Source organism: Typopeltis vanoorti, chromosome 21, assembly GCF_054136105.1.
Source record: "Typopeltis vanoorti isolate ZY-2024b chromosome 21, IOZ_Tvanoo_1.0, whole genome shotgun sequence".
In the NCBI taxonomy this organism is placed as follows: domain Eukaryota; kingdom Metazoa; phylum Arthropoda; class Arachnida; order Uropygi; family Thelyphonidae; genus Typopeltis; species Typopeltis vanoorti.
Genome location: NC_143569.1, coordinates 8,662,325 through 8,688,115, shown reverse-complemented (window position 1 = coordinate 8,688,115; position 25,791 = coordinate 8,662,325). Strand labels below are relative to the sequence as shown.

Below are 25,791 nucleotides of genomic sequence, written 5' to 3'. Positions count from 1 at the left end.
ATTTAATAAACTATAAACTTGATGCACTCACTCACTGCTCTCTGGGAGGAAAACCTAGTTCTTATCCCTTTCATGACTGAGAACAACCTTAACTTCCATGGATGCCCCCGTGATCTCGCCCCGCCTTCCATATAACGAAAATTTTCATCATTTGAAATGCTATAACACCCATTCAAAAGCTTATATAGACCTCTACCTCCTGTTAACCAGTCTGCAATCCACATACTCGCAATCTGTCCTCATAATCTAAATCCCATATTCTTTAATACAATAAATTTAGTTTAATTTAGAGAAAGATTTCAACATATTTCTCTAAATCCAGAGAATTTATTAAAAAAGGGTGACACACCATTTGGCAACTCATAGGTAGAGATGACCTGCGAATGCTTCTGCCTGGTATCTCAGCTTCTGCCTGGCTCCCACTGAAGAGACCTCAATAAAGGTCGAAACTAGTCTGGGCAGTGGCCCAAGAGGAGATACTGAGACAGGAGTGTTGGTATCTTGCTCCACCTTTGCAACGAGTTGCCCTGGTGTTGTACCACCTTACCCCAGTCCTGAAGATACTTTCAGGCGCAAACTTTGTTTGCTCACACTTGGATAAAGGATTAAACTAAATTTATTATACTCTAACCAAGTGAAAAATCAACTTTCAACCCCGTATTCTTTGTAACTCTTCTTTGCACCCTTTCCACAGGCTTCTTTCCCCCTTGGAACCCGGGAGACCAAATCTGCTCACAGTAATCCAAGTGTCGTCTTATCAAAGCCACACTTGGATGATTTTCTATATTGAAGCGAACATGTCAAAGTTCGCTTCAATATAGAAATTATCCTCTGAGTTGTATTTGCAACTTTTGCTATGTGACCTTTGAACTTTAAATTCTTATCCATCAATACACCAAGATCCCTTGCCTCTTAAGTTTCTTGTAGCATAATCCCGCTAATCTAATATGCCGCTGGAACTCTAATCACGCCAAAGTGCATAACTTTACACTTACTAACTTATACAGTATATAACTTATATAAGTTAGTAAGTGTAATGTTACATTTTTCATTAGTTATATAATAAAAAAATTGAAACTGTAATTCATTTAGAGTGCGCTTTGTTTGCTTTTATATCAGACATTGCAATAATGAGCTGATATCTTTTCTGATGCTTCTGAAGTTATCTTTAAAGTAAGATTACTTATAAAGCTTTTTTGTCCGTTTTTGCACACGTGTCTCAATTTCTCCAAAGCATCTTAATACAATTCAATCCATCTTTTGCTAACATCTGCAACTTCCTGATCATCCAGAGGTGGTGGTGCTTTTAGGATTTTTTTTCTCTTTCTATGCTCGGACAACTATAGCACACGTCCAACATCAATCACACCCAGCGAGAGCATTTTCAATTTCAAAGCGGCTCCATCTGTGAATTTGCCTCTAGATAATGTCTGAGATGGATAAGGGAGTCACAAAGATAAAGAAAGATGATTTTTCACACAGAATTTCCGAGCGTACTACTGCTGGAAAATGTCAGAGAAAAATCGGCAAATAAGTCGGCATTCCTTTATAGCACTCCCTTTCTTTCTTTTCTTTTTTCTTTTGCAACGACAGTACAGTAACCCCGCCGTGAGCCAGAGGCCGTCAGTGTAACACGTGCCTTGATTTTTAAGGTGAAATAGCCCTATTTTCTTTCTTTCAGGACACTTCGTATTTTTTGTTTTTCTGTGTCCTCCACTTTGTCTCTGCATTCGCTTGCATATCACTTTGGAAACTACACCTCAGAAGCAGAAAAAAAAAAAAGGAAAAAAAAACGCTTACGGTAACAACGGAAGCTGTACTCATCGCAGTTGCCATATTCACATCTTCTATCTCTCCCGGCAGTTCTTTGGATGTATATTCAGACCAGAGCTAGCACATTATTAAAATACACAACGTCCATGTTATAAAGTTGAATCTTCCGTTGTCTGAACTCCATTTGCATTTTGTCGCAGTAAATAGAAGAGTCGAAATACTTTCACATAATAGACGAAGATCCAAGGCTAAGATTAGACAATTTTTTATTTATAATTTCATGCACCTCCTATGGTGGAATGGCACTTGAAGAGAAAATCCAAATTATTTAGAATTTTTCCATCACCTTTGTGCTTTTATGTTCTGGCTTAAAATATCTTTCGTAAAATTCCTTTTGCATTATCTAAAGCACAATCTTATCGATTTTCAAATAACTGCTACAAGAAGACGCAGAGCTATTTAATGTTTGATATATTTGAAGCTCTGGAAGAACAAATTGCAGTAAAAATTGAGTTTTGGAACATTTTATTCTAGTGTATTTATTGCGTTAGATCAGGAAATAAATCGTTTTCTCCTTCGAAGATGCATTTCCAGTCGAATTCTTTAGTTCGGGTTATTTACTTTTTATATACTGTAAGAAAGAATGAGCTCTTGGGTATATTAGTTGAAAGTTATAATAATAGCGAATAAACTAGTTCCCCCTCGTTATTCAGCATCATACAAAACTGCTTAGTTTCCAGTTCAGTAATTTAGAATATCGAAGAACAGAATTTTAATTGCCACAATGTTTTGACTCTGAACATTAAATATAATAGCATAGAAATATGATATTTGTTTTTCGCCTGCCCCGGGTTGAATTTCGTCTGGCACTGATTTTGCGATAGGCAGGAGAGGAATTTTATCAACCAGTGCGAATCCACCTATTCTCTTCTTGGAGACTTAAAGCTACCAAAAAATGTAATGTTTGTCTACAGAACGCATGCTTTTCATATGTGTGTGTGACGTATTCAACGCTCTACTGAAATGATGTTTAGTATTATTTATTGGGGCATTCTTCTCACAACATACAAACTCCTAAGAGCTGTACATGCGTGTATGCATATAAAACCTATTGCAGTAAAGGGAAATAAGACTTGAAATATTTACTGCATTTCATCTGTGCTAATTATTTCTATTTCTAATTGCCTTCGAATTATGCAGCAGGTATTTTAAGACTAATTCCAGGTTACACTGTAGACAAGTGTACCAACAGTTTTGATAGATAGAAGATAAAAACTATTACCATGCTTGATAGCATTCTTATACCATACACCCTCTGTCCAAAAAGAATCCGAACTTTTCGAAAATAGAAACTAGTGGCGCCACCTGTTGTATCTTTTTGTTGTCGTAAGTGGCCTTCATTAGTGTTGTGTTAACTGCTTATGACATTTTTTTTTCATTAGAAGCCGAGTTACAGTGCCAAGAGTGACAGTGTGTTTTGACGAACGGTCGGAAAATGAGTTTCAAACAGAGAGCTGCGATTGACTTTTGTGTTAAACTTGGTAATAGTTTTACCGAAACGCATCAAATGCTTCAAAAAGCATACGGTGATGAATTTTTTACGGTGATGAATTGCTTACCCCGTGCTCAAGTTTACGAGTGGTTTAAGCGATTTCAAAGTCATCGTGAGACGTTTGAGGACGACAAAAAGCCGGGCCATCCAAAAACTGGACTGAGTGAAGTTAACATCCAAAAAGTGCGTGATTTCATCAAAGAAAACCCGAAATCGTCCGTGAGATTGATTGAAGATGAATTTGTTATTTCAAAATCAACTGTGCACAGCATTTTGACCGAGAATTTGGGTCTTAGTAAATTGAATTCGCGATCTGTTCCCCACAAGTTGACCAACGACCAAAAAATGTATCGAATTGAATACCCGAAGGAACTCATTAAAACCGCTCGTAAGGATCAAACTTCCTCGAAACGATCACTACTGGTGACGAACCGTGGTGTTTTGAGTATGAGCCCGAAACAAAACGCCAGAGTGCTGAGTGGAGACCACCAGAAAAGGGACATCCGAAAAAAAGTCGCTTGTAGAAGTCAAAAGTAAAGACAATGCTGGTTTGTTTCTATGATTCCAATGGTATTATCCACAAACAATTCGTTCCGCCTGTCCAAACGGTCAATGGCGAGTTTTATTTCGAAGTTTTGAAGCGATTGATAGCGAGAATTCGTCGAGTGCGTCATGAATATCGTGACGACCGACCGTTCGTCAAAACAGTGTCAGTCTTGGCACTATGACTCGGCTTGTAATGAAATAAATGTCATAAACAGTTGACACAACACTAATTAAAGGTTGCCGCTTTCGACAACAAAAAGATACATACAATACAACAGGTGGAGCCACTAGTTTCTTCTATTTTCGAAAAGTTCGGTTTCTTTTTGGATAGAGGGTGTAGATACTACTGTTGCTTCTATATTAAAGAAATTGGACCATATTCTTTAATTCCTCATGCATTTTAATGCAATGAACTAAAATTAAACATATTGCACAAGTAACTTTGGATTAGAGATGGGACCACACGTACTGGACAGGCATGCAGATAAAAAATCTGCAAATTAAATTAACTCTACCTCGACATATTATGTCGAGGTAGAGTTAATTTAATTTGCGAGCAATATACATTGCATTAGTTAAAGAACTGAAACTAATTCCAGAAAAACTGATACAAGTGTTTATAATCTGACCGTTTTGAATGATGCTTCTATATTTACAATTTAGAATCCCGCGAAGAAGAATGTTTTGATTCATGTAAAGTCTTTCTGATCCTGAAAGTGTACTTCTGAGTATGAATCTCTCAAGTATTTTGATCAAAAAAAATCAGCTTTAGGTGAAGCCAAGCTTCTGGAAGAGCTGAAAAAACATGGAATCATTGAAGATCTTTTACATACAGAAGAACGGGAAGAAATGATATTTTGTTAGTCTTTGCATCTAACTTGACTCTGGAAATGACAAGAGTAATAATGTGACATCTGAAATTTCTTCGCCAAAAAATCATTATGGATTGTACCATAATCATCATCAATGCAATCCGTAATGATGATTAACGCTTTGATTTCAGACTGTTTAATTATATGTAATGAATCGAAACAGATTTACCATTATTTCATAAAATGATTGATCAGTGGGTCAATAAATGATTAATAAAAGCAGTCTTCCATTATGGGACAGCCGCACACTTTACGAACTGCAGGGTGAATCCAATTGCAATATGAGTGTGTAAGAGATGGCGCAGAATTGGGTTAAGTTTTGTCTCAGTTCTGGTACATCAAATGTTTGCGGCCTTGTTGTCGTAGTACTTAAAAGACATGATCTCCGAAATCTGTCTTTTTCCCTTTATCAGGGAAGATCAGGTACGTTTTGACGGTGCTCCTTGCAAGCATCTGGAGGTGAAAAGAGTAGTAAAATTTGGTTATGCAACAGTTTGAATTTCGTTTATTTTTGACTATCAGGTGGCATTCTTTAATAATTTATTGTTGTCAAAAGTAGTTGAAGCGTTAATTATGAAAAGTAAGAAAAAATCGCAGTTTCAGCTTTGATCACTGGACTGAAATTTTAATAACAATTGAGGAATGGTATCATGGCAGAATCGAGGAGTTCAGCTTCTGGTATCCGTTTTTAACAATTTGAAAAAAAATTAACATTTTTTATTCTATTTAATCACATTCATATTTTTTTTTGATCTTGTTGTGATCGATACGGATAACATATGCCGTTACTATGTGTCTCACGTTAAATGTGTTAATTAGTAACTGTTTAGTTTTCTATGCGACTCCCACTGAAGAATGCATGTGAATCTATAGTGCAGTAATACATTGAGTGTCCTAGGGATTTCTGTTAATTTTATCCACTTTTTATTTTTACATAATGCAGAAATCTTACTTTTATTTTTAGATTTTTAAAAGAGGGCAAACTATGTTTAGTCATTTTTATTTGTAAACTGTTCGTGTTTGAGAATCTTCCAAGAGTTAGGTGCCAGTTTAGAAAAACTTACATAAAATAATATTTTTATCCCCATTATTTATTAATGAATATTATCTTATTCAAGGCCTTTTATTACATTTAGAGTCGTATTATTCAGTATCTGTGAGCTCCGAAGCACTGGTCCATCTAACCAGCTTTATATGAAATCCTATAATGAAATTATGAAGCCTAAGTAACCCTTTACTTAGCCGGTCTAAGTAAAGGGCTGTGTAGAGTAAATCAAGGATTGAAAGCGACAGATGACACTTTGACAACATGATGTGCACCATGCATTACCAACATTATAATTCTGATAATATCGAATAAGAAAAGTGGTGCATTAAGAAAGTTGATTATTAAATTATATGTATTCGCATATCGTTAAGAAACGTCACTTGATTCCTTTGTTTTACATTTTAATCAGCAAAATAAACACCTTATAGTTTTTTTACAGAGACAGCATCGATAGTTTTAGTTCCATAAAGTAAGAAACAGCCAGATGTGTCTCTAAGATTACATATAATTTTATAATTTTTTAATTAGCACATTTCTAGGATATAATTGCAGAAAATGCTACCTAATAGATTTCCTTGTTTCAGATTCTCAAGGATTTCTATCTTTTCCTCTTGTTCTTGAAGCAATCGATGACTGACAGTTGTTAAACCACTAGTAGTTGTAACCTTTGGATAACGGTCGTACTTTATAGTTAACGGCTCAAGAAATGGTGATTTATGTTGGGGGAGAGCGAATTCTCCGGTGCCAACCACGCCTTCCAACGACACTCTACATCATCGTCAGGGTCGGACATATTTTGCTCCAGACATATGTGATTCATGTTCACCCCATTCGCTACCATTATTTGCGGCAATTCCGTTAATCTTGATGTTCGAGTGAGCTTGCCCACCCCAGAGTTTTCATTATCTCCTCGTCATCTGCACGTGGTAGAGAACAGTTAGAAATAAAAGCGAATGCTATGTAGCGGCACGGAGAAAACGATAATGATCCTAACTCCAAGGTCCGTGCTATTATTCCCGCTCTACTAGAAAGATCTACCAGTAACACGATAAATTACAAGACACACTTTCTTCTTTCTACGAGTGATGATAAATAACAGGGTGGACAGCAGATAAAAAAAATATGAAAGAGAAAACTTTCATAGAGATGTGTTAATAATACACTGCCTGCAGGTTATTTGGAACGAAATCTGTTCAAATATATTTACTTAACTGTTCGAAATGTTCAGGGTACCAATTGTTTAGTTTAGTGTTTCTCAAAACGTTTTTGTAATCGTCCCTTAAAAGACTTAAATTTCGTTAGGGGCGTTTAGAAAAAAAAAGAATGGCGTACTTACTATTATATAATTTTATGTAGTACATGAAATCCTTGTGCCTTGTTAACAGCTGAATTCTAACGTCTCCTCTTCAACATAAGTCAAATCTTTTTCTTTTTTAAGATTTTCTGCGAATTTCAACCGCATAGGAAGTTGGAAAACTTAGTACAGTGGTATCTCACTAATCCGAACCTCTTTAGTTCGAACCCTCCAGTAATCCGAACTGCGGTTTGAAAGAAAAAAAAGTTTTATTTATTGCGCATTATTATTTTGTATACTATTATTTTTATGTAATAATTATTATTTTAACTATTACTATTTATTTTATTATTATTACAGTACAGTATTTTTTTCATACTGTCGATTGTACGGATATACTGGAGGCCTATTTTGATTTATTGTGTGTACACGTTTGCTTTTTTATACTGTACAGTACGTACTGTATTGCCGGCATGAATCACAAATACTGTACACACAAATACACAAAAAGAGGAAATTCAAAATGTGCATAATTTGGTTAAAAATATAAATCCAGATGTTGAAATTTCACAAACAGATGTTACGGAATGGGTTACAGGTAGAAACGAAGGTGAATTCGAAATCAAATCAGATGATGAAATTATAAATATGACGCTACAGAATGAATTAGAAGACGATGAAGAAAAAAACGTAAAACGTGAAGAGGCAGCTGACAGTTTTAATATGTGTATAGAATGGGCTAAGCAGAATGAAAAGCCATTCCGCAAAATTTTATTGCTGATGCAGCTTCGAGAAAAAGCATTCGAAAAAGGTTTAGCTTCCAAGAAGCAAAAGAAAATCAGTGACTTTTTTTAGAATGAAATAAAAAAAAACTTTTTTTGTGTGTTAATTTGTGAACTTTTTTGTGTTGTGTACAAGAAAATGATATTTTTTACGCAAATCAAGTTACGTACTGAACGATGCAATTTTATTAAATCAGAATTCTCAACAATCATACAAATAAATTTTTTTACTAAAATAAACTTGTGTACTGTATTATTATTTTTTTTGTTTTACATTACAGTACAGTGGCTTTTTTACTATCAGTTGCTTCATTTATTTACAGAATTAAATTGAAGTACCATTAGAATCTGATTATTTTGTCTTAAACGCTAGTTATTGTTCTCTCTTGGGGGAAAATTCGTTAATCCGAACGAGCACGGTTTTTATTAGTTCAGATTAGCGAGATACCATTGTACTTGAGCTATTTTAGACCACATTACTGATAAAGCAATTTAGTTGTTTTTAATCACATCAAAAGAAAATCTGTTATTAATATCGCACTTTAATGAGCATAAGATGGTTAGAAACAATTTTCGAACATCCTGATAAACGTATTCTTGCTCCTAATGGATAAAACATTCGATAAAAAGCAGTATATCTTTATGACAAATGCATTTCGTATGAATCGCATCCTACACAGCATGCCTCAAAGAGATATTCTGCTATTTATTCACGATTTAAAAAAATTAAGTGTGTGTTTTCCTCACGTGCTATATATGTCCATTATCATTCGTCAGAAAGCGTTACTTTTCGGTGTGGTGTGTTTCCTAATATTTTTTCGTCTCTTAAGAAGTACAACCTTCTCACAATGTCGTTTTAATAGATATCCCAATCAACGAGCTTTTTTTTCGAATTTATCCTTAAATGAAGTTTAATTTTCTCGGTGAATATTGTAATGTGTGCACAAACAGGATGAAGAAAATTTATAAATCATATTATTATTATGAAGTATTTGTATTGGGCGATTTCTTTTGATTCTCTGTAAAAGTAATAACTTTTTTCTCCAGGAAAAGATATTTAAATAGTATTATGTTTCCTAACTTTATAACGTTTAAAAAGAATATTCGACTATATCAATTCTCATTGTGTAAAGGGAATATGCGACACCTTCTTTGGGTTTTGGTCTCTGCACTTCTCACCATCTCCGTGGTTAATTGCAATCCCACGACGTACTAGATAAGAGAGGTTCGTGATATTAGCAGTATTTATCTGTTTCAGGGTAAAATATTCTGGAATAAATATAACTGACTTTCTTACCGTGGTGTTCTAGAAAATGTTACTCGAATCGCGACTGCCATCTGAACTCTTCTGCAGACGTAGCATTACGAGAAACATACGTAGAGCCTGAAAACAAAAAAAAGTTTTAAATAATACTAAATAGGACGATAGAAACGTCATTTACCTTTGCTGTGCACTTGAGAGTTGTACATAGACCGTTGTTTCATGGCATCACAAAAAAAAAAAAAAAAAAAAAAAAAAAAAAAAATCTGTTGCGGGGTATGTATGCTGAACTTACGATCGAATCACATGATCAGCATTACAAACTACTAAGCATTTGTTGAGTACGTTTATTCTGCTTTCTCATTTCGAGAGGAAGACAACCTTGAGTTTCTAGTAATAACTATTACTAGAAACAACTATTTATAAGGAATATTAAGGTGAGATTACGATGTTCGTAATAAATAGGATACATTGGTAACAGGAATGTTGATATTATTACTCATGCGATCAACATTCGTTGTATGCAACGTATTCCAGGATTTTGGGTAGATGTTATTAAAATCTGGTACTCGATATCCACACGTCTCAGCTTTCGTTTAAGTCATACTGTTTTCAGAGGGGAAAGTTTTAAAGTAATTGATACAAATATAACTTCTTTCTGTCTGGATGGAATTTAATAAACTTTAGGATATCAACGTGCCCCAATGTGATCCTTGTTTTCATTCGGACTCAAATTGATATTAATAATTCCGCAATGGCTGGATGGAATCTAATTAAATTTGGTATTCAAAACCTCTGTTCAAGTTTGTTGATTAATTTCAATCGGATTGGTAGCCACAATATTTCTTATAGCATGATTTAACTTAGAAAATATCCATCAAATTCTACAAAGCACTTGAATACCGTAAGTTTATCGCACACATCAGGACAGCCCTTGCAACAACGAAGGAAAGATCCATAATTGAAATCCCACTCGAAACGGTTTAGAACTCTGCAAGGAAGGGCTTTAATATTAAGACCAAATATGCATGAGTTATCATTCAATTACGATGTTCATGACTGTTCGTTATTCAGTTCGTTATTTTTTGGCTGTTATGGTTGATGTTATTCCAAACGTAATTCTCTGTGACAATATGGAATTTAGTATTCAAGTGTATTAAGATTTATCGAGCTGTTTTAGTGACAAAATCTCGTATTCACATAAATGACCCAAACCATTTCTAGGTTGAATGTTGGGATAATATTAAATGATTTAGAAGAATGCGTATACGAATTCCACGAGTTCATTTCTCACTTCTCTTTTTTTTTAAATAGTCCTTTTTACGTAAAATATTCACAGTTAAATAATATAATGCTGGAAACTAAAGTCGGGCTAGACACTGTTTCTCTTGGAACTGCGTAGAATAAGTTTAAAATTTAGAATTTTAGCGGTTAGTTGATAGCTACGGAATTCTGTTCACGCACTAAAAATGAACACTTTTTAATAACTGGAAAGCTATTCATTGGGCATAAATTTAAGAAAGCTTCAACACGCCCATTTCCTAAGTAACGGTTAATTAAATATTTCTTGGAATACATGCACACTGCCGAAACATCACTGGCCATGCTAGGTCGATGATGACGCCGAACTGAAATTCAATCTTCTGTTTTCGGATTCGGTAAATTTGTTCTGACACAAAATTGTTCCTCGTTAGTGTTTTTCTTCCTTCGGCCGAAGTTTGTTAATGATGTGACCATTAACTAATTTCGGGATATTTTGTAGGTCCCTGACACGACACCCACAGAGGCCTCATTGTGTTCGTACGATTCTAATTTCCGTGTCGGAAACTTAGATTTTCACGAAGATCACACAAACTCGTAATTAGCACCCATCAAGACGTTGTCAGAGGTCGTGATTGATTACAGCAGCCTGGAGAAGTTTTAACTACACGGCTATAATTATATTCCAACGAATACGATAAGGTTGAGTCCGTGATCACTCACGTGACCGTACGTCTGATGTGCATGTTCGAGGGGGTTGTGCAAAAAAGCATTGTGCGGCAGCCGTTGAACTCTACTGCGCTGCAATAGCGAGAAATAAAAGTACTTTTTAACTTGGAATCTTACTTTACTGGTATTAAATCAGTTAATTTTGACATCGTTTCAAAAACGCAAGTTCATAAGTTATAAATACTAAACATAAATGCTGTCCGTCAGCCGATAATTGTGCACATAAGATGTTTGAAATTATTTCACGTCAGTCATTCCCTTTTCGTAGATCGTATATATTTCGGTACACTGAAATGTAAATGGTTCGGATATGATATTTAAACCCGAAAATAATTTTATAAAAAGGTAGCTGATCACTTGTGTTATGCCTTCGCATACGGATACTATTTAGGAGATTAAAAAGAAAAAAACACACACCTTACTTTATCCTGCTAGTGGTTAAAGTTGTATCGTGTCTGTACTCGCATCTTCGTGCTTGGGACATTTAATCCGTCTTGAAGGACAAAAATCCTTGCTGTTCGTGGGAAGACCCAATTTTCTTGGAAACTCACTTTTCTAGGCGAACCTTTTCCTGGGATAAATCTTTATTTTTACTAATTTCATCGACAAAAAAGTAATCAATTCGCAGAATTGCTATCTTTTTTGTCGATTCAGATGGCTGTTGCATCTGGTTTCCTTTAGTCACGTTGCTCCTCAAAATAGAGACATCTCAAGACAGTGTAAGAAACTAAGCTATTTCGTTTTTTTCTAGACCGTGTTTACCTACAAGATTCAGGAAATAACTTCCTAAGCTATAAAATCTACACACGGTATAGACTCCTTTTTATACTCTGTGGTATAACACTCGGCACTCGCTTAGCGATTTTATCCTAGGAACGGGAAGTTAAGTTTTGACTGATATCATTTATAACCTTTCGTCGAAAGAGACCAGATAAAGGTTCCTCACGTCAATGACGGGAATCGAACCCAGGTCTTTCCGACCAAAGGGCTTCGTCTCTACTGACTGAGCTCTATAATATGCATACCTTGCCTAATTTCACAATTTTTTACAGACCACACACACCACTTATTGAATTGCAGAAAATGTAATCAGACCTAAAATAACGTCACGCATTGCTTGGAAAAATTAGAACAAATCCTAAAAATTGAAGAAATAAGAAATTTATTAGGCAGCATTTTCTTAAATGAGTGTCATGTTCAAGTGGTTTGCGAGATTAAAAACCCCGCAACTTCCCTATCTGACAGGCTAACTTACCTTCAACAAAAGTCCTTAAAAACATTCCTCTTAACAGCCGAGTTTGCTCCTAGGTCATTCCAATAGAAAGTCAAATATCGCACGTTTCTGTTCGTTTGTCCTGCTTTCCCCTATATGAGACCATCTGACATATATTTACACGAAAAACTATCTTGTTGAAAGATTTTTCATTTGGTTATTAAAGATGTCAAGAAATTATTTTCTTGGTTTCATCCTTTATCCAAATGTAAGCAAAGCAAGTTTTCTCCTAAAGTAACTTCACGACTGGGCTACTCGTTAAAACTGTTTTTAATTTGACTTTCTTCAATGAATATAAATTTTATATTACACTTTGTATATTATAAAACATGAATCGAACTGAACTCGGGAAAATAAAATCCAAGTTAATGCGATCCTTGAGCTTGACCTCTGCTGCAAAGAGTTTTTATTTGAGGTACTGATTTAGTCATTTTCAATCTCAAATCCCCACAGTTCGTGATATCCAGATAATTTCTTCTTTCAGTAGCAAGTCATTTACAGCACTAAAGCCACATTCGACTAAATATCTATCTATCTATTCCCTTCTGCCATACGGACGAGGAGGGGGTTGCTATATGCTACCATACTAGGGAGATGATTATGAGCAAGGTGGTTTCCCGTTGCCTTCCTTGCCGTAAGTATTTATGACTGTAACCTGTGTGTTCACGGGGCCGGTTTGCCTGCTTGCGGGATGAAAAACCCCAGATAAACTGGCGGAAAAAACCCTGCTGCCCACGCCCAAGACCGGCTAACTTGGCTATGGCTGAGGAAGATCCTTAAGCTCCTCACGTCGTGGACGGGAATCGAACCGAGGACACTCCTTCCCCAGGCATATGGTTGCGAAGCAGAAAGCCACTAAGCTAACCGCGCGGACCGACTAAATATGACGACGGGAAAAGCAAGTTTTTTTTTTTTTTTTTTTTCAAAACTAGTTGAATTTCGGTATTTCGTTTCTGTCTCGTCAGAAACCATGCCATTGTTCTTTTATGTTGAATAAGTTTCTAATGCGCTCATCAGTTTGCTTTTCTGAGAGTTCTTCTTGATAGTGCATTTATGTTGACTGCTGTACTAGTGATGTCAGCTTTTTTTTTCCTCGGAAAATCAGGTTGCAACATCGACAATTTATCGTCGACTGGTGATTTTGTGACTATATCGGTGATGAGGTGACGAATGCAACACCATTTTCTAATCCCCCCCCCCGTGGGGCGTATGCCCCACGTTGAGAAACACTGTCCTAAAGGATCACTACTCAACTCATCACTCCCGACAAGCAAAACCAACTAAATGCAGAACTTTTCTACTTCCCCTGAAGCCGGCTACCATCAATGGGAACCAGACCCAGAAGTGATACCAAGGTTCAAATAATGCAAAAATAAAAATAAAAAAGGTGTCACACCTGATTACTAAAATGCTCTGGATTATAGATGTTGATTTTTTTATCTATTTGGTTATACTATAAATTAAAGATGCCGAGAAATTATATTCTTGGTTTCATCCTTCATCCAAGTTGAACAAACGAAGTTTCCGCGTTAAGTAGCTTCATTACTGGGCCACTTCTATATAGAGGGTGCTAAGGAAATTGGTGTGAAGTGATTAGCCTCTATGTGCAAGTAGCTCATTCGTGAAGTTACTTCACGCGCAAACTTTGTTTGCTTACACTTGGATAAAGGATGAAACCAAGAATATAATTTCTTGGCATCTTTAATTTTGCAAAAACTATCTTATGAAGATTCCACATAAAATGTCGAGATGAACGTATTTGAATGTAATCCATAAGTCAAGAAGGAGGTTTTCTTCTCGCTTTATTGACTAGTTACGTCAGTTGCATTCAAGGTAGAAATCTTTGCTGTTCAATTCTTTCAACGTAAATTTTGTCTGAGACAAATTTTGAAAAATATTGAGAGGGAAAATCTACTGATCGAAGTGCCATCTAAAATGGTTGGTTGAGTGGTTAGCATATTTGCTATCCGGACAAACGATGAATTTAATCTCTCGATGTGAGTACACCACACTCCTTATTGGCGGCTTGTAGTAGCTTGAAAAATTTCTTCTTTGATCTCATCTTTAGCTTCTCTTACCTACGATAGTAATCTTAATGTCCTACGGGGATGAACATGTAGTATGCGTATACGTTTTTTATGAATATACATATTTGCAAATCAATGCTTTAAATTGATTTGCCAATACGATTTTTGTCATAATTTTAAATAATCTGAATAATTATATCCATTCAGGAAGCGAATAGTAACAAAAATGCATTGTTATCAAGTGTATGCATTAAAGAATAAAGGTGGCTTCTAAAGCTATAAAATGTCAATATACCATTTATGTAAGTTACTCGGCAACAATGGGCTATCTGTTTACATATCTTTTCGCCATACGTCAGTCAAATTTGAGGCAAGCCTAAGACCGCAAAATACATTGAAATCTCTTTATCTACATGCTGGGAAGAGACGTCTAATCTGCTTTATAATACTTTGCTTCTTCCCCCCCCCCCTCCTACTTGAGGCGAATGCATGTTCGGAAGCAAATTCCCTCTCGCAGAATGAGGCTTATTCCAAATGCAGCTTGCAGCGTCTAGTTTATCAACTCGCTGCACCAGAATGAGATTACAAGGTTTAATAAACATGTATACATGGTGTCTATTACTCACGACCTATTTGGTTGCTTAAGGGCTGTGAAGATTCGCGAATGATTTATTGACGGAGCTCCGCGACATTCAATAGACTTCTCGCTACGGTTTCATAGCTCTCAGCTTTATTTAAGGAACGTTAAGAATATTCCACTCTATTTCTTACAATTTCTTCATTCGCTTGCACACATTTCGACCGCATAGACGAAGCAAACAAACACGTAGCCTCTCCTCTCAGGGGCAGACTTTTTCTATAACCTTTGAATATATAACCTCGAATACGACAATAAGATGTTTCATTTTTCACCCAAAATAATAATAAAAATTGATGTACTCAAATCATTAGGACGCTGTTAAAGCCTGTACTCGTGTGATATTTCTTTTACTGAAATAAAAATCACATCTACAAAATGGAAGATGCTCCGATGATGAGGATGGTATACCCTCAAAGAATCTTGCCTCTGTAAACAGAGCTGTTCATACTTTAATTTTAAAACATCCTCGAATTCGATAATACCAAGTTCAGATATTTCGTGTCCTAACTGATTAATCTACAACCTTCGTTTGCATATGTAAAGAATGTTCACTATCAAATAAATTACTCTCATTTGTTCCCAAGGCAATTTTATTCCTTAAATGGCACTTCCTATGTTCATATTTGTCCAAGTGCAAAACACGTCTTCATCAGATCTTGGGCGATGACGCTAGAAAAAAAAAAATGTTTTGATTAGTTATTCGTCTTCCCTCTGACTCCGTCAAAATGATAACTTTTGTTGCTTGTAAAGAAAAACGTGTTTTGTCTTCATTTCGAAGTTGGTTATAAACGCTTTACTAGTGAAAGGCAGATTTATTTACTACTTTCCCTCACCCTCAAGGAATATTGCATAGTCAGTGTGTGCTCATCCAAACTGGAATTTAAAATTGTAATATTTTCTCCTAAGCAAGCTCTTCTATCATGTGGTATACAAGCTAATAAATTCATGAAAATAATACACGGTATAACACAAACAGCTGTTCTCACTGGGAAGAGGATTTCGTAAGAAGTTTTCAACTTCTTACGAAAACCTATTGCGCAATAAATATTAAACGATGTAAACATTGATACGAAACTGCGTAATGTACAGTTGGGAAATTAAATGTTATTTCATAAAATAAATGTATGATTTTAATCTCAGGAGAGATAAAAAAGCACTTAAAAATCCGATCCTGAATATCTTTCATTTATGAGATTTCAGTACAGAATTATGCTTATAAAATCAACTGATGATGTACCTCCCACAGATGAAAGTTGCAAAGTAATAGTTCAGCAGTATCATGTGCGGGGTTAGTTTTTATTATTATACGAGGGGCATACTCCCCCCCCCCGAGTTCTGGACTGGTAGGCCGGTTCTCCTTGAATTCTGATGACTCGAATTTTGAAGACTCGACACTCAGGGTAGCCTCTGAGTTTCAAAACGTTTCAAAAAACGTGACATAAAAAGGCTTATCATTTTAAATATATAGGGTAGATTTACATAATGGAACTTTTTCAACCTATCTCTTCTTCATGAAGCTTCCTCAATGAGAAGGTGCAGCACCATGTCCTTCGAGTTCGGTCTGTTGGTGGCTTTCCTTTTTGTTTCTGCATAGCCATGTGATCCTGTCCATGATCTTATATCTTCAAGCCATGTCCTTCGTCTTTTGCCTCTTGATCCGTTTTCCATAATTTTTCCTTCTAAAACTGTTAGTATCCTCTGTCCTGCTGAACTTCTCAGTACATGCTCATCTTTCTCTGGATCATTTCCTCCTGTAATAAAGATCTCTGTGTTCTCATTCTCTGTAAGACATCTGTATTTGTCACATGTTCTGTCCATGGGATTTTCAGAGCTCTCCTATAGCACCACATTTCAAAGGCCATTATCTGTTGCCTTACTCTCTTCTTGAATATCCAGGTCTCACTTCCACATGTGAAAACTGGCCACACCAAAGTTCTTATCATTCTTTTCTTTGTCTCGATACTCACAGAACTTCTGAGCAGATCTTTATTTTTGAGAAGGCATCTTTAGCTATGGCTGTTCTTATTTTTATTTCTTTATCTTGCTTTCCATCTGCAGTAAAGTAGGTGCCTAAATATTTGTATTCTGATGTATGTTCAATTTTCATATTGTTTATGAATATTTCTGGCTCGGATCTGCTTTCTTTTGAGATTTTCATAAATATGGTTAAAATAAATATTAAATTGGTTTAATTAATATCTAATCCAAATTCTTTACCTTCAATTAGTAGCTGCAGTAATTTGATTAATTTGTTTCTGGTTTTTGCTATTAGAATGGTATCATCAGCATATCTAAGATTGTTATATTTTATACCATTGATACTAATTCCTGTTTTTTGTTTTTTAATCTTCTCGTCACTGTCTCACTATAGAGATTAAATAGATTTGGTGAAAGGATACAACCTTGTCTAACTCCTCTTTTTATTTTCACTTCAGAAGTCTCAGAGTTAAACAGCTGCATTTTTTGTTTGGTGTAATCATTTTTATAATCTTAATTACGTGATCTTCTATGTCTAATATTTCTAATATATATTGAGCATTTTATTATGTTTTACTTGGTCAAAGACCTTCTGAAAGTCTATGAAGCATATGTAAATGTTCCTATTTCTTTCATGTGATCTTTCTATTAGTATTTTTAGTTCAGGAGAGCATTAATGGTTCCCATTCCTCTTCTGAAGCCTTTGTTTTTTGATGTTCAATCAATTCACCTATTAAGGCTCTTTCAATTTGTTTCTTAACAATGGTTAAAATAATTTTAGCTGCATGGGATATTAGGCTCATATTTCTGTAATCCTCACAATTTTGCGCATTATTTTTCTTTGGAATTGGTAAGCAGATAAATGTTGTAAAAACTTCAGGTAATTCTATTGTTTTATAGATTTTCTGAGTGGATTCCACTAAACAGTTGTTATTATTGCCAGTCACAGCTTTCAGCAGCTCAGCCGGAATATCATCAGGGGATTTATTATTAGGAAGATTGTTGATTGCGTGTTCTACCTCCTTTCTTGTGGGTAGAGTGGTATCTGTTGTTACGCTTAACTTAAAGTGTCGTGAATCATCTAACATGTTACCATTATCAGCATCATAGAGATCTGATTAGTACTCCACCTATCTTCCATTTATCTTTTTCTTATCAATGAGTATGTGTCCATCTTTGTCCTTGATGTTATTAGACTGTGTGCGTTTTGCTTTTCCATTAAGTTCTTTCACTTTCAGGAATGATTCTCTGGTTTTGTTCCTATTCTGTAATTCTTCTATCTCGGTGCATTGCCTATTTATCCAGTTTTCTTTCAATCTTTTACATAACTCTTTGATTCTTTTATCCAACGTTTTATATCTTAACCTTTCTTCTTCATTTCCTCCTCTTTTCCATGTTCTTCTTTCATCAATAAGGTGATTAGCTCTTGAGTTATCCATCGTTTTTTTTTCTTTCTTTCTTCTTGTTTATTTATTGGTGTGGTTTTTAGCAGATGTTATGATAGCCGCTTGTAGTCTATTCCATTTAGAGGGTTCATTTTCGTTTATTTTCATTAAATTTTGATTTTACTATTGGATTTTGTACCATTTGTAGATCCAGTTTTAGGGGTTGACGTCTTTTAAATTTTATTGTTTTCAGGCGAATATTCATCTTCATTATGACCAGTCTATGATCAGATTCACAGTCAGCAGTTGGCATCGCCTTGAGTTCCGTATTCCATTGAAGTAACGTTTACTGACCACAATATAGTCTAATTGATTTTTGTATCTTCCATCCGGACTTTCTCTTGTGTATCTTGCTGTTGATTTTTGCTCAAAATAAGCGTTAGTTATGATGAGACTGTGCTTGTTACAGAAATCAATCCGATTTTTTCCTCTCACATTCCGAATTTCAAGTCCAAATGGACCCACGTGTGTAGATGTTCTCTCTGATCCAACTTTTGCGTTCCAGTCACCCATAGCACAAATAACTTGATCTTTCTTGCCTCCGACTTCCTTTATACACCAGTCTATTTCTTCATACATGTTATCTATCTATCTCAGGCTTTCGATAAACGGGAGAAGATTCCTACTTAAAGGCAATCACAAACATCCATGTTCAAGGTGGGTTTCGAACCTGTAGCATGCTTAGATAGCGGGTATGCCAACCACTCGGCCATGTGATCTTTAAGCACCTTAGTATCAATATCTCTGCTTCTATCTGTTCGCTCTCAAAGCGGTGGTCATAACATTCGTCTTTAATAAAACCGATAAGGTGGCTTAGACTTTGTGAGACAGTTGCAGTCCTACTTCTTGAAGTTCGTTATTAGCACAAGTTCATTTGAAAGTCTCTGATTTGTGCCCGTGCGAGCTTAAAATCCGATCAGTGTCAAAAGAATGGAATAATAATTTCAGGAACCAAAGGTGTGTTTTGTAGGTAAATTATCAGGGATGTTAATTAACTTCCACTTAGCTTATTTATTCGGTTTGGGGGGGGGGAAGACATATGGTAACTGTAAACACTGAACCGTAACCAAAGTGGAACACTGTGCATTCTTCCCCTTGAGAAGAACTATACGTTAACGTTGTACACTCTTACCTCATCGAAACAATCAATCAAAAATAATATCAAACGAGAATAGAAAACCTCACCCCGCAACAAAGATAATGAGTAATCTTTCTGTTTTGTGTCTGATCTAATATAAGATGTGGTCAAGAGAAACTTTATTTGGATTTAAAATGCTTTTCCATGTAGCTTTAACCACAGACCGGTCAATAATAGTGTGCGTATTTATTGTTCCCTTAAATACCAATCCACTCTTGCTCCCTTCACGCACTGGTTCGTCAAAAGTATGTTAATGTAAATAACTCTCATTAACGCCCGAACGATGATGACACGTAATCTTTCACTTCTGGAAGGAGAAAAAACACACATCAATCGTAGCTAATAATCCTGTCACGCTCTCTACTAGAGTAATAAGTACACTATTAATGAGCAATGGAATCACCTTAAGGAGGAAAGAAGATTACCATATTGTTTTATAAAATGTATATATAAAATAAGTTATATGTTTATTAAATTACTTAAAATAATTCATAAATACTTTAAATTTAAAGTACATATTGAGATTTTCAGTCACACCTTTTACACTTTATTATGAAATTTTATATATTTTTATGTACACAAAAATGTTTATACATGAGACTAGGGTTTAATATATTTATACATATGAGTTTAATATTTTTCTCTTCTTCCACCTCCCCATCTATCACATTTAGTGATACAAGCATGATTTCTCCCCCCCCCCCCTCACTGTTCGCTAACCTTCTCTTCCTTCCCGATCCCATACTCGCAATCCGACTGGCATTAGTCAATGAAACTATATTCTTCGCTATTCAAACACTTCTCGCGCATTATAAGATTATTACAACAATGAAAAACAAGTGGAAAAATTAAATATTTTAATACGAATAACCACTTTTTATTGATGCGCAGCGTAATTTGGACCCCACTGAAAAGATAAATACAGCCCACAATAGTCAGTTTTTAAACATAGAAAATGTATACCTAGGGGCGTTATGAAGGGCTTGATAGAGAATGGCAACTATTGAAGACTGTAAAAGCATTGAAAAAAAGGTCAAGAATTCATGGTTTTTTGGAATAATGGTTTTGAAATGAAAAATGTTGTAGGAGAACAAATGATTCCTAATTTAACAACATTAGGTAAAGCTGTATTGTGCCTCTCTCATTCATCAGCAGCAACTGAAAGAATATTTTCAGCAGTGACAATAAATAAGAATAAAATAAGAAATCAACTACAAACTCTCTTGATAAATGGAACTCCTTTTGACAAAAGAAAAAATGAAACCTTCATTAGCTACAGACTTTACTATTTCTGAAGAGTTAATTAATTTAGCAAAATCTGTTTAAAATAATGAATAAATACTTCCAGTGTTTTTACTGTGAGTGGGAACCCCCGTATATATCATATTAAATAACTGAAAATTTAATATTACATTATGTTAAACACTAAAATGAGACTAAACATCATATGGTAAATTAATACACATGTGAAGTGCTAGAGTTACAATTGGGACTTCTGTTATGATGAATGATAACTGTAGCTCTTGGACTCATGACTACAGTGGGGAGAGTTTGACTTTTTTTTTTCTTTTCATGTTTATCTTACATGTGTTAATTTAGAGGTTTTACATTCAGTTCATCTATGATAATAAGGTAGTAATATCGTAAAATGCCCTAAATATAGTAAAATGAAAGCAAATAAAAAGGTAGTACTTTTTTTCATGTCTAGTGCCTTTTTCCTGCATCAGTTGGTACTAAACATTTTTGCTGGGTGGTCACCCTACATGAGGCTATTTGTAAATACCAGGGTAACGGATGGCAATGCTGTATCCAAATGAAGTTTTTACTGAGGCTCGGCTATTGCCATTACCCACTCGTGACCAGAGCTAATAGCTAAATAACACCCCATCCATGCACATTTTCTTCAATTTGAAGGGATAAAGAGTCAAGGACTCAGTCCATCTCCCCCCCCCCCTAAAAAATGTTTATACATAAATGAATTCCGCCTGGTAAGCATATATAATTATTATGGGTGGGCAAATATATATATATATATATTTTTTTTTTCTTACATGCATGTAGCTTTATGGATAGATCTTTGTAAAAAGAAAAAAAGATTGCAATAAAACTTGGTTTTATTGCAATCATGTACGAGCCACCTAAGCAGAGTGGCTCGTACATGATTAAGGATTATTTTCTTCATTTGGCAGAGCTGAATGCACACGATGATCAAACAACAAAGTTGGGTCATAATGGATCTGACACAAACGTCAACCATTCGCCAACTGAAATTGGTCTGACGTGCTTGCAGCCGTCATGAGATGTAATTGAGCATGGTACTGATGAAGATCAATAAAGCTGTCTGCCCTACATCGGTGCTTCTGAGTGCAGCCATTATTGCCCGCGAAATTAGCTAGATATGCGATCGCCTTTTGTTTATGTTTAATCCTCTCCCGCCAATGTTAAAAGACGAAAAACCGAACAGCGATAGCAACCATCGCTACGCCTCAATAGTAACTCATGATTTAGTTTTGAGTTGAGTTTAACACATGGTATCCTTACATTAGAAATGATTGTAGAGAAACCAGGAAAAGTAATCACTTTCTATGGGAATTCTTTTCGCTTATTTCCAACGCTCCTTAGATGATTCAACCGAAATCGACTTTTGCAACTGTTGGTGCTTGTCGGCTATTAAGACTCGTACTGTAATCGTAGGTAGAACATGCCGATTATGCGATTCATTAGTTTCCTGAGACGTGTGAAATCGGAAGCGCCGTCTGATTTATTAGAGGAGATTAGTTTCAGTCGCTATCATTAATAATCAGATTTGCTACTATCGGTGTTAAATAAACTTGAAGTCTTATCGCAAGTTGGAAAGGTCTCGGAGTAACGGTCTTAATGAGCCAAAGGGGAGATTTTGATTAGGCACATAGGTAAACAAACAAATCACACGGTAAATATCTTTCAGCCAGTTTGGTATGAAATTAAGAAGAATGGATTCTTCAGATGTAGTTTTCCTGGATTTAAATAGTACTGCAGTCAGAATGTTATGAAATTGTTTGTTTGAAGACCACAAAATGCTTGCCATTAAAATAAATATTTAATGCTTTAATACTATACATTATTCAAATTGACAGTCCGTTTAGTTATACAGGCATTGTTGAAATCGTACAACTGTTATCCATTGTCACGCTACTAAAAGCGTCTGCTTCCATTGTTGGAAAAAATTACTGATGTGAAATATTAGTTTAAATTTTAGGCTGCTATTCTTCTTATTGTTTTGCCCAGCAGCATTATACCAAATGCCAAATACGGTTTGGATTTTGATTAATTGAATAAACTAAAGAACATTAACATTTCTATGGGGACAAAGACAAAAATATCTTAGATACACACAGATATACGATACAAAAGTCCGGAGTGTAACTCTCCCTGCTAAATAATACCGCATCAAGGCAGGCAAGCCTGTCGCAGTGATATGCGCTGTCAGAATTCAATATTTTAACGTGGATGCCTGCTTTACGTGTTCGAATGTGTAACGCAGCAGACACTGATGACACCCATCCTTTGAAAATGCACGCGAAATAAAAGAAAGCGTCTCAGACGAAAGGTTGTGAAACGCAAGTTTTATCTTTATCGCCCTTCCCTAACATCCTCTATCTCCTTTCTGTAGCCATGTATCACTTCAGTTCTCCTTTTAGCACGCACTCTCGTGCACACTGACAGCCACCCCCTTCTCATTGCTATGGGTATTTTAGTCATTGCCAAGTAGGGCACGCTTTCACTCGCCAGTCATATCCACGGAATTTCTTTCAAACTAGTTTCTAAAGTGATGTTTCCCGGCTTTTTCCTACGACTGCCTGTTGTTCGACTGCTCTTTGCGAAGTGGAGTCCGCAGGAGAATCTCGTTCCACGTCTGAGAACGGAGAGTGAGATATCAGGCGCAGTTAAAGGTGGGCCTTATCGCGAGACGTCGGAAACTCCTCTATGCTATCTTTCCTATTTCGTATGACAACAGATTAAAAATGTTCTTCCTTTTTACTTCTAGATCTGATGGAGTTCGCCATCTGCCTGAAATGGTGACGGTAATCACACCAGAGCGAAGATGGTCTCAATAGTATTTTTCGTAACGACTTTTCCGAGGTCTGGGTTCGAAACCTGCTGTGGGTTAACATTTTTCGAAGGTTTTTCCCTCCCTTTTCCAAGGAATGTTAAGGCGGTACGTCCATATGTAAATAAGGGAATATTCTACACGTATTGTCTGCTATATATTTTACTGATTTTTTTAAATATAGCCGACTATTTAAAGATGAGCATAATAAAGCATAAAAAAATCAAAAACTGCGAGAATTCGTTTTTTTTTTTTTAAACGAAGACTTTTATAGGCCTATTCTAGAATTTACTTTAGAGAATATTTTCCATTTAAACATTCTTGCCGCTATAATGAGTTATTGTTAGACGATGCTACTTCTCTGTTGCCAAGACGCATTCTTGAATGACGTCATTCTGTATTACACTCCGCATATTGTTGTAATAACAATGGAATAGAAAGGTTTTTTGACTGAATACTATAAGGAAAAGTAATTATTAATATATAATTTTGCAAAATAAAATGTAGATGACACGTCATATTTTAATAACAGCGATTCGAAATACAAATTTACATCTAGAGAGAATGTACTGTAGGCGTACAGACAAAACGAATGCAATGGGTACGTGAGGAAGTATTAGCATAATGAAATTCTAGAATGTGCACTTTTACTATATAGTTAGAGTAACCTAATATCACTAAACCTTAGCATAACTATAAGAAGCTCGTATAGTTATTCCAAGAGGGCAAGATCGATATCAACATTCAAAAACATGCACAGAATATTAGCATTAAATAGTCATATGTTGAGTAGCACAGGAAAGAGAAACAGAGAATGCTATAAACCCGCACATGCCTTAGCTTTTTAAGCCGTTGTCTAAGAAGAAATTTTTCAGTGAATATAATAAAAGTAGTCTAAAGAAAGAGGAAGAAAACATCGAGGAGCGATGCCCAGTTGGATGTAAAAGAAGTCGAGTGTTTTTCTTGAACAATAACAGGGGACGTGAGTTACAAGAAAGAAGCAAAGTTCTTGAAGAAATTCCTGTATATCCTCATCGTATTGGTTGATAAGGAAGAAAAATCGAATGAACTACTCGTGCCACTACATTGCAATGTTTTCTGTCTCTAAATTTTTAAACTTTGTCTCGGAATAAGCGAAGAAAACGTAGAGCAGGACTTTCTTTAATAGATTTCTTGGGTGTTGCCAGTTCTGTTTGTGGAGTGTCTATATTATCTTTCTAGACAGTCTTTTTTTTTCTGCAGTGACTGACACTGCTGTAATTTAATTTCTTTCATCGATTGTACTAGAGATTGGTTGGTGTAACCTCATCTCTACAGATTTCCAACAATGACATCCCACTTTTCCTGACTGTAATTCTCCATTTTCCCGTATATATCTTCAACAAACAGCTAAGTATCAATCAGACACTATAAACTGACCCAACTAAGTCTTCTAGACACTGAACACTTATTACTCTGTTTCCACTGTAGCGCTCTTAGCTACCTGTAGCATTATTACACCCAATTATTTATCAAGGTTCTGTTAGTCAGGATGTTGAACTCGTAAGTTATGTAACGTTAATGCAAGTTTTCCTCATTAATTATACCTCTTTGAAACCGAAATAGAGTTTACTCTTAATAATAATGACCTAACCCTGTTAATGTTGTAACTTGTAACATTCCCTTTAAGTAAACATTGGACATTTTGAATGATTCAAGTAATTCTGTAATAGACGGTCATCCATCCATTGTAGCCTTAATGCGGTTATCTGTGAAGAGTATAAACGAGCTCCACCAACAGTTCGTTAGCCACTTAAAATCTATTATTTCGTGTAACTTCATCAAGCTCATGATTTACGACTTACCGCAATGGAATCGGATACAACACTTGACCTCTTTCTACAGAATTGTGAAAAGAACTGCGTTATAATCAAAATTAGTGCATCACAGTTGATTAAAAATTTCCAAACACAGTTCATTTACTTCTACAGCGAAAATTTTCTCACTTTGCAAGAAAGTTTATTGAACATGATCTTAGCTGGAGTGCATCAACATGATTTCGGGACTATTCTCATCATCATCATGTAGATATATGAGCTGTCTAC

The 25,791-nt window shown here is 35.6% G+C and overlaps 1 long non-coding RNA gene across 7 annotated transcripts in view; it reads right to left on the bottom strand.

Moving 5' to 3' along the window:
• Window positions 1-25,791, bottom strand: part of LOC150094609 (uncharacterized) — a 944,400-nt gene that overhangs the window by 202,479 nt on the left and 716,130 nt on the right. For all 7 annotated transcript variants that reach the window (XR_016550182.1, XR_016550183.1, XR_016550177.1 and 4 more), the window contains one exon: window positions 9,165-9,251. This is a non-coding gene — a long non-coding RNA (uncharacterized LOC150094609). The remainder of the gene's footprint in view (window positions 1-9,164; window positions 9,252-25,791) is intronic.